Genomic DNA, 8,426 nt, shown 5'->3' on the forward strand with positions numbered 1-8,426 from the left:
GCTACTTATTACATTTTATTTATTTAGTGCAAGGAATTGAGGATCCAAGTTATAATTTAAATTCTGTGACAAATTTTTAAAACAAGGGCAATATTTCCACTACACTACTTTAACTCCTGTTAGAAACAGCTTTTTTTTTTTTTTTTTTTTTTTTTTTTTTTTCTTAAATGGAAATATTTGGTTTAAAATATGCTACTCATCACTACATAGACCAGGCTGGCCTTGAACTCACAGAGATTCAGCTGCCTTTGCCTCCTGAGTGCTGGGACTAAAGCACATATATGGAAGCCATAGCATAGCTTTCTTTACTCGGTTCTCTCTCAGCACCATGTAGATCCCTGAAGATCACACTCAGGTCCTTGGGCTTGGTGGCAAGCACCTTTACCCCCGAGCCATCTTTTTAGATCTTACCTTATTTTTTGAGACATTGCCACTCACTGAACCTGGAATTTCCTGGGGTTTGTTGTTGCTTTGTTGTTATTGTTTAGAAGAAAACAGGGGAAATGCTTCTTGACATTGGACTGTACAAGAATTTTTAAATTTTTTATTTACTAATTACATTAAGATGTGCTTGGGACATATGTGAAGTTGTCTCCAGAGGACAATTTGCTGGAGTTGGTTCTCTCTGTCCACCACATGGGTCCCAGGGATCGAACTCAGGTCATCTGGCTTGAATCAAGAGTCTTTACCCAATGAGCCATCTTACTGGCTCTGGAGTTTGTTGTGGGGCGGGGTGTGTGTGTGTTGTTTTGTCTGTTTGGTTGGTTGGTTTGGTATGGTTTGGTTTTTTCCCCACTTGTACATATTAAACTAAAGTTTATTTTTAAAAGGTAAAGAAAGCTTTATACATCCTTTTATAAAATGAAAATTCCAATCTCAGAATTAAGCAATATTCTTCAATATTATAAAGCTCTTTATGCCGGGCATGGTAGCAAACACCTTTGGTCCCAGCACTTGGGAGGCAGAGGCAGCTGAATCTCTGTGATTTCAAGAAAAAGCTATTTATAACTGGAGTTAAAGTAGTAAAAATATCACAGAATTCAAATTATAACTTGGATCCTCAATGATTCAAGTATTTTGTCTTACTCAATAAGGGTTTGGTCAGTTTTAGGATAAAATCCCTCCGACATGCTGTCCAAGTCCTTTATTACCACTGTCAGTTCACACGGTAGGGTAGCTGGCCATCGTGGCAGTTCCACAGTGATTGTTCCTGTCCTTGGCTACATTGACATAGCTGTCTGCACCCCATTCAGGACTCCAGCTGTTCTTAACAAGCCAAAATTTGTTGTTATTTGAATCTGATCCTTCAAAGCCATAGCCAGCCACCAGAATCCCATGATCAAGATTCTTGTTGCTACAGTCTGGTTCATAGTAAATTCCTTGTTTATAGAACTAGAAGGATGCATAGCCTATATCCATAGTGGCCGAGATGGGCCACACAGCCGCCGTAGCCTTCATAAGGGCCTTCTTCGCTGAGGGCTGTCCACAAAGCCCATGTCCTTAGCCTCAGCAAACCTAGGTTTGAACTTAGAAGAGTCATCCTTTGCTTCATAAGGATAGGACTCCTCTGAGTTCAGGCCTCCATTGTCCTTAATGTACTAGAAGCTGTAATCCATCAGGCCACCATTGCAGCCCTGATTGCCTTGAGCCTGAGAACAGTCCACAAGGTTCTGCTCACTCAGTGAGACCAGTTTACCAGTTTTACGGGACATCTGTGTCTTCATGGCGTGCCCCATAATGGAGGAGAAAGAACCACAGTAGTCCTGATTCTTCACAGGTGTCACATAGCCCTTCTTTCTCCAGTCCATAGACTTGGGGATTTGAAGCATTAGGCTCCTGAAAGGTTTTCCCCTTCTTGTGGTTCTGGTGCTGATAGCCACTCATCAGTCGAACTCTTCATTGGTCATGTCTCAGAAAGCATTCATTTCCATGGTGAAGCTGTGCTTCCCCTCTGTTACTCTCCCTTGTGCAGTGCAATCATTTTCATATTCTTCTCCTGCACTACTCTCCTCCTCATTTGTGTCACAGCCTCATGCGTATAGACTTCCACCTGTGCCATTATGCATCAAATATTTGATCAAATTTTGGAGTAGCTAAGGCTGCTCCCAAGCAGAGGGCAGTCAGGAAGAGTGAAAGATTCATGGTTCTAAAATATGGTGTTCTCTGGTTCATCCAGGTGGGAAGTAGAGGCAAAAATAAAGACATCATCAGCCATTGAGTTAAGTCCTGGCTGTTCAGAACTGGTCACCACCACAACTGTGTTTCTTTTCTTCAGTGAGTCTTCAGTGAGTCAGCTGGAGTTTGCTGTTTTAACTGTGTTGGCTGGACACTGAGCTCCCAGGATCCACTTGTCTCCACCGCCTACTGCTAGGGTTACAGACACCACCCTGACTGACTTTTATATGGGTGCTGGGGATCCAAACTCAGGTCCTCATGCTTTATGCAGCAAATACTTTACTCACTGAGCCATCTCCCTAACCCTGGTTTATTTTCTTTCTCCTCCATTTTGGGGCACTCCATGAAGACACTGTCCTTGTTTGTTTTTTTCAGTCTCCTCCCATAATTCAGCACAATACCTGGAACATAAAATACAACTTTTTTTTTTTTTTGGTCTTTTTGAGACAGGGTCTCCCATAGCCCCAGGTGGCCTGGAACTCACTTGTATAGATCAGGCTGGCCTGAACTCACAGACATCGGCCTGACTCTGCCTGCCTAGTGCTGGGATTAAAGGCATGCACCACCATGCCTGGCATAAAATACAATTTTAAAACTATTTACATGGGCCAGATGTGGTGATACATGCCTGTAATCCCAGGAACAGGCAAAAAGATAGGGACAAGTTCAAGACCATCCAGAGCTATATAGGGAAACCCTGTCTCAGGCAGGTTTTCAGTTCTTGTTCATTTGTTTTTTGTTTGTTTGTTTTGCTTTGTTTTGTTTTTTTGGTGGTAGTGGTGGTGTTTTTGCAAATGTGGTATATATACACAATGGAGTTTTATTCAGCTATCAAGAAAAATGGGAGCCAGCAGCACAGTGGTTAAAGATACCTGCTGCCAAGCCCTACAACCTGAATTCAATTCCCAGAACCCAAATGGTAGAGGAGAGAACCAAAACTTCTACAACCTGTCCTCTGACCTCCACATATACATCATCGCATATGTCTACCCACACACATACACACACAAATACATAAATACATGGAGGAGCCAGGGAGATAGCTCAGTGGGTAAAGGCAACTGCTGCCAAGCTGACAACCTGAATTTGATCCCTGGGATCCATGGTGGAAGGAAAGAAGCAACTCCTACAAATTGTCCTCTGACCTTCACCTAAGTGCCATACAGATGCACACTTGTGGTCACACATACACATCATACACACAATAACAATAAATAAAAACATGTTAAAATAAATACATGTCGGGGCTGGAGAGATGGCTCAGTGGTTAAGAGCACTGACTGCTCTTGATCCCTGGGATCCATGGTGGAAGGAAAGAAGCAACTCCTACAAATTGTCCTCTGACCTTCACCTAAGTGCCATACAGATGCACACTTGTGGTCACACATACACATCATACACACAATAACAATAAATAAAAACATGTTAAAATAAATACATGTCGGGGCTGGAGAGATGGCTCAGTGGTTAAGAGCACTGACTGCTCTTGCAGAGGACCCGGGTTCAATTCGCAGCACACATATGACGGCTACAAACCATCCTTAACTCCAGTTCCAGGGGAATCCAAAGCCCTCTTCTGACCTCTGCAGACCTGCACGTCACAGGTGCACTCACATACATGAAATAAGCCAGGCAAATATTGCATATTCATGTTTTCTCTCATACAGAATCTAGATAGATAGATAGGTAGGTAGATGATACATAGATGATAGATAGATAGATAGATAGATAGATAGACAGACAGATAGATAGATAGATAGATAGGACATTAAAGGAGACTATGAGTGGGAGAGGAAAAGGTCTAAGAGGGGAAAGGGAGAAATGAAAAGGGAGGAGAAGAAAGAAAATATGTTTTCTAGCTGGTCGTGGTGGCTCACGCCTTTAATCCCAGCACCCGGGAGGCAGAGGCAGGCAGATCTCTGTGAGTTCAAGGCCAGCTTGGTCTACATAGCCAGTTCCAGGCCAGCTGGGGTACAGGGAGACCCTGTCTCAAAAAGAAAAAAAACCAAAAAAAAAAGACCAAGAAAATACATGTTTTCTCATATGGAATCTAGGTTGGAAAAAAAATATGAATAACATGAAAGCAGTAGGGAGACTATTTTGAAGGAGGAAAGAGAGGTATCAGGAAGTGAATATGAGCAAAATACAAAGATATAAAAGTCTTCATTTTATATGCTAACTAAAAAATAATAAAATACATATTGCAAGCTAGGCGAGGTAGCACTCGGGGACTAAGCCAGCCTGGGCTATTGAGAAAATTCAAGGCCAGCTTGTGTTGAAAGGTAAGAACCTCTTTCAAAAGAAAGGAACAAGGGCCAGCAAGATGGCTCAGTGAGTAGAGACAGTTTCTAACAAGCCTAACCTGAATTCAAATCCCAGAACCTACAGAGTAGAAGAAGAACCAATTCCCACAAGTTGTCTTCTGACCGCCACATGCACACCATTGCAGACACACATATGCACGCACACATAAATAAATCTGTTTTTTTTTAATTTTTATGTAGGACTGGAGAGGTGGCTCAGCGGTTAAGAATACTGGTTGTTCTTGCAGAAGACCTGGGTTCGAATCCCAGCACCCAAATGGCAGCTAACAACTGTTGGTAACTCCAGTCCCAGGGGATCTGACAGCCTCTTCTGACTTCCACGGGCATTGCACAACATGGGTGCACCTACCTACATGCAGGCAATACACGCATACACAGAAAATAAAAATTAATTAATTAATTTTAAAAAAATTTATGTATATGGCTGTTTTGCCTGCATCTATGTAAGTGTACTACATGTGTGAAATGCCCACAGAAGCCAGAAGAGGGCATCAGAACCCCCTAGAACTGGTGGAAGGCAAGGCAAGGCAAGGCAAGGCAAGGGAAGGGAAGGGAAGGGAAGGGAAGGGAAGGGAAGGGAGGAGGGAGAAGGAGGGAGAAGGGAAAAGGGAAGGGAAGGAAGAAAGAAAAGAAAAGAAGAGATAGAAAGAGGGGGAGAGAAAGAAAAGTTTTACAGAGCTGGATGTGATGGTATGTATCTGTCACCCCAGCTACTCAGGAGGCTTAGGCAGGAGGATTACAAATTCCAGCTTAGGCAATTCAGCCTGTCTCAAAAGTAGATAGTATAAGGGTCATGGTAACATAAGCCTGTAACCTTAGCTACTAAGGAGGCTGAGACAAGATAATTGTAAATTCGAGGTCAACCTAGGCTGCATAGCAGCTTCAAGGCCAACCTAGAAAACATACCAAGACCTTTTCTCAAAATGAAGATAAAGAAGAAGCCAGGTATGATAGTATACACCTGCAATTCCAGCTCTCAGGAAGCTAACACAGGAGGATTATGAATCTCAGGCCAGCTGAAACTACATAGTGAATTCAAGGCCAGCCTGGCTCACAAAGGGAAAGAAGAAAGAAGAAAGAAGAAGGAGGAGGGGGAGGAGGAGAAGAAGAAGAAGAAGAAGAAGAAGAAGAAGAAAGCAAACATGCAAGAAGAACACGAAGATGAGGATGGGACTTAAAGAGGCACCCTGTGTGGACTGCTAGAGGGGCCATCTGCTCAGAGCACCCAGCTCCAAGAAGAAGAAGAAGAAAAGCTAGTGTTATAGCTCAATGGGAGAGTACTTGCCTATCCTGTGTTCAGTCCACCAGTATTGCAAAGCATAAGATAAATAGATTTATAGAAAGAATGAATGGCCATAGATATAGGAGGAAAACCAAGTAATAAAGCCAGAGACTCAGTCGCTAATGTCAATTGATTGGTTGAAACCTCAGGTTTCATCTTATTTTACCTTGCTGAACATAGTTCACACACAAAGTTTAAAGAGGCTGGAGAGATGGCCCAATGGTTAAGAGCACTGGCTACTCTTGCAAAGGGCCCAGGTTTGGTTCCCAGCACCCACATGGCAACTGACAACCATTTATAAATCTAGTCCAAGGGCTCTGACACTCTCTTCTGGCTTCCACAGGCATTACATGGCAGGGATGCACTTATAGACATGCAGGCAAAATACTCATACACACTGTGCGTGGTGGCACAAGTATTTAATCCCAACACTTGGGAGGCAGAAACAGGTATATCTCTGTAAGTTAGACACTAGCCTGGTCTTCATAGGGGGTTCCAGGCCAGCCAGGGCTATAGTGAGACTCTGTCTCAAACCACCCATGCCCCCCTCAAAGCCACTCATACACAAAAAATAAAAATAAATATATATTTTTTTCAAAGTTCTAAGTCACCCGGCAAGGGTAAGAAGCATAATAAAACAGCAATGTAACTTTTGGGCTTTTCCATCAGCTCACTAGCCCGCGTCTTTCTTTTTTCTTTCTTTCCTTTATTTATTTTTATTTTATTTATTTATTTATTTATTTATTTATTTATTTATTTATTTATTTATTTATTGGTCTTTTTGAGACAGCATCTCCCAGTAGCCCCAGCTGACCTGGAACTTGCTTATTTAAACCAGGCTGGCCTCAAATTCACAGAGATCTGCCTGCTTCTGCCTCCTGAGTGCTGGAATTAAAGGCATTCACCACCATGCCTGGCTTCTTTCCTTTTTTTTAAAATTTGTTTTTATTTTATATAAATGAGTGTTTTGCCTGCATGTAAGTATACTACATGTATGTGGTGCCCACTAGAGGCCAGAAGAGGGTGTCAGATCCCCCTGGAACTAGAGTTAGCCAGCATGTGAGTGCTGGGAACCCAACCTGGATCCCCTGCAAGAGCAGCCATCTCTCCAGCCCACTACTTCCATTCTTGGGAGTGCTCTTCCCTTCCTTTTCCTGGCAGCTCCCAGGATTTTCACCTAAATTGTACTATGTCTTTCTCTCATACTCTTTTTTTTTTTTTTTTTTTTTGGTCTTTTTGAGACAGGGTCTCCCTGTAGCCCCACCTGTCCTGGAACTCACTATGTAGACCAGGCTGGCTTTGAACTCACAGGGATCGGCCTGCCTCTGCCTCCCAAGTGCTGGGATTAAAGGCGTGCAGCACCATGCCCGGCCTTTCTCTCATACTCTTGATAAAATTGTCTTTAAGCTTAAAAATAATAGTAAGTCAATAAAGATGAACTACCAAGATCATTTTACAGATTATGTGTATCATTGTTACTTATCTATACCATGCTGACAAACAGTCTCACAGTTTACAGAGCACTTTCCTGGATGTCACTGCCTTTTCCTGGATGTCACTCTGCAGCCCTTAGGGAAGGTAGAATAATAATGAGAAAAATTGGCAGATCTCTGTGAGTTCAAGGCCACCCTGGTCGACATAGTGAGTTCCAGGACAGCTGGGGCTACAGGGAGACCCTGTCTCAAAAAGACCAAAAATAAAAATTTAAAAAATAAAAAGAGTAAAATCCCAAAACAGGAGCCAATTCTGTAGCATGTAATAAAAAATCTTCAGTTGGGTGTCTTGACCTATGCCTGTAATTCCAGCACTTCAGAGATGGAGGCAAGAGGATCATGAGTTCAAGGCCAGCCTTGGCTACATAGCTTAGGGCCAGCCTAGCCTACATGAGACACACACACACACACACACACACACACACACACGTCTTACAAAACAAAGAAAAACATTGATGTGGCTATAAGAATGATGAGCACCCCTCCCCCATTAAGTCCCAGAAGATCAAAGGGGCTCTTGACTTGTCCCACGGGGAGTCAACAAAGATAGAACCAAAGTGTAGGACATATCACAGTTAGTGGGTGCTGGAAGCCTTGGTTGCTTTTCATTTCCTCTTCAGTCTGGAGGAAGGAAAGGGAAGACCTACATAGGAGCTGTGTCTATTGGCTTATTTAGCAGCAGAGTGTTTCCCTCCTGTCTGTTAAGCTCAATCATTTTCAACTAAAGGCAAGCTTTTTGACAATATACCTACACACCACCTTCAAGCAGTTCAAATTCAGTTCTTCAGGAGGGACAGCATTTAAAAAATCTCCCAAGACGACTCTCATATGTAAGCCACAGTTGAGAATCACTAATTTATTGCAGAGTCTTAAACCTATGGGGTGCGGGGATCTTGGGGCGCCAGCTGCTAACGTGGCGCTGGTCTCCTGCGCGTACCTGGGAAGCAGCGGGTCCCGTGGCACGTCTGCTCCGCATTGCTGGCAGGTCTCTGCTTCTCCGATCTCTGCTACCAAGGCTGGCCCGGTCGAGTTCCGCCCCAATTTCACCCGTGCACTCTCTATGTTCGGGGCCCATCAGCTGCCGGGTCACAAGGAGAGGTGCGGGGCGGCTAAAGCTGGATTTCCGTGAGTCGATGACGGAAGGATAGTGCC

At 43.4% G+C, this 8,426-nt stretch overlaps 1 pseudogene; it reads right to left on the bottom strand.

Moving 5' to 3' along the window:
• Positions 1 to 1,159: 1,159 nt before the first annotated feature.
• LOC103735151 lies at positions 1,160 to 2,142 on the bottom strand (annotated as a pseudogene).
• Between the last annotated feature and the right edge of the window lie 6,284 nt (positions 2,143 to 8,426).

This window comes from Nannospalax galili, unplaced genomic scaffold (assembly GCF_000622305.1).
Source record: "Nannospalax galili isolate Female #2095 unplaced genomic scaffold, S.galili_v1.0 scaffold856, whole genome shotgun sequence".
NCBI lineage: Eukaryota > Metazoa > Chordata > Mammalia > Rodentia > Spalacidae > Nannospalax > Nannospalax galili.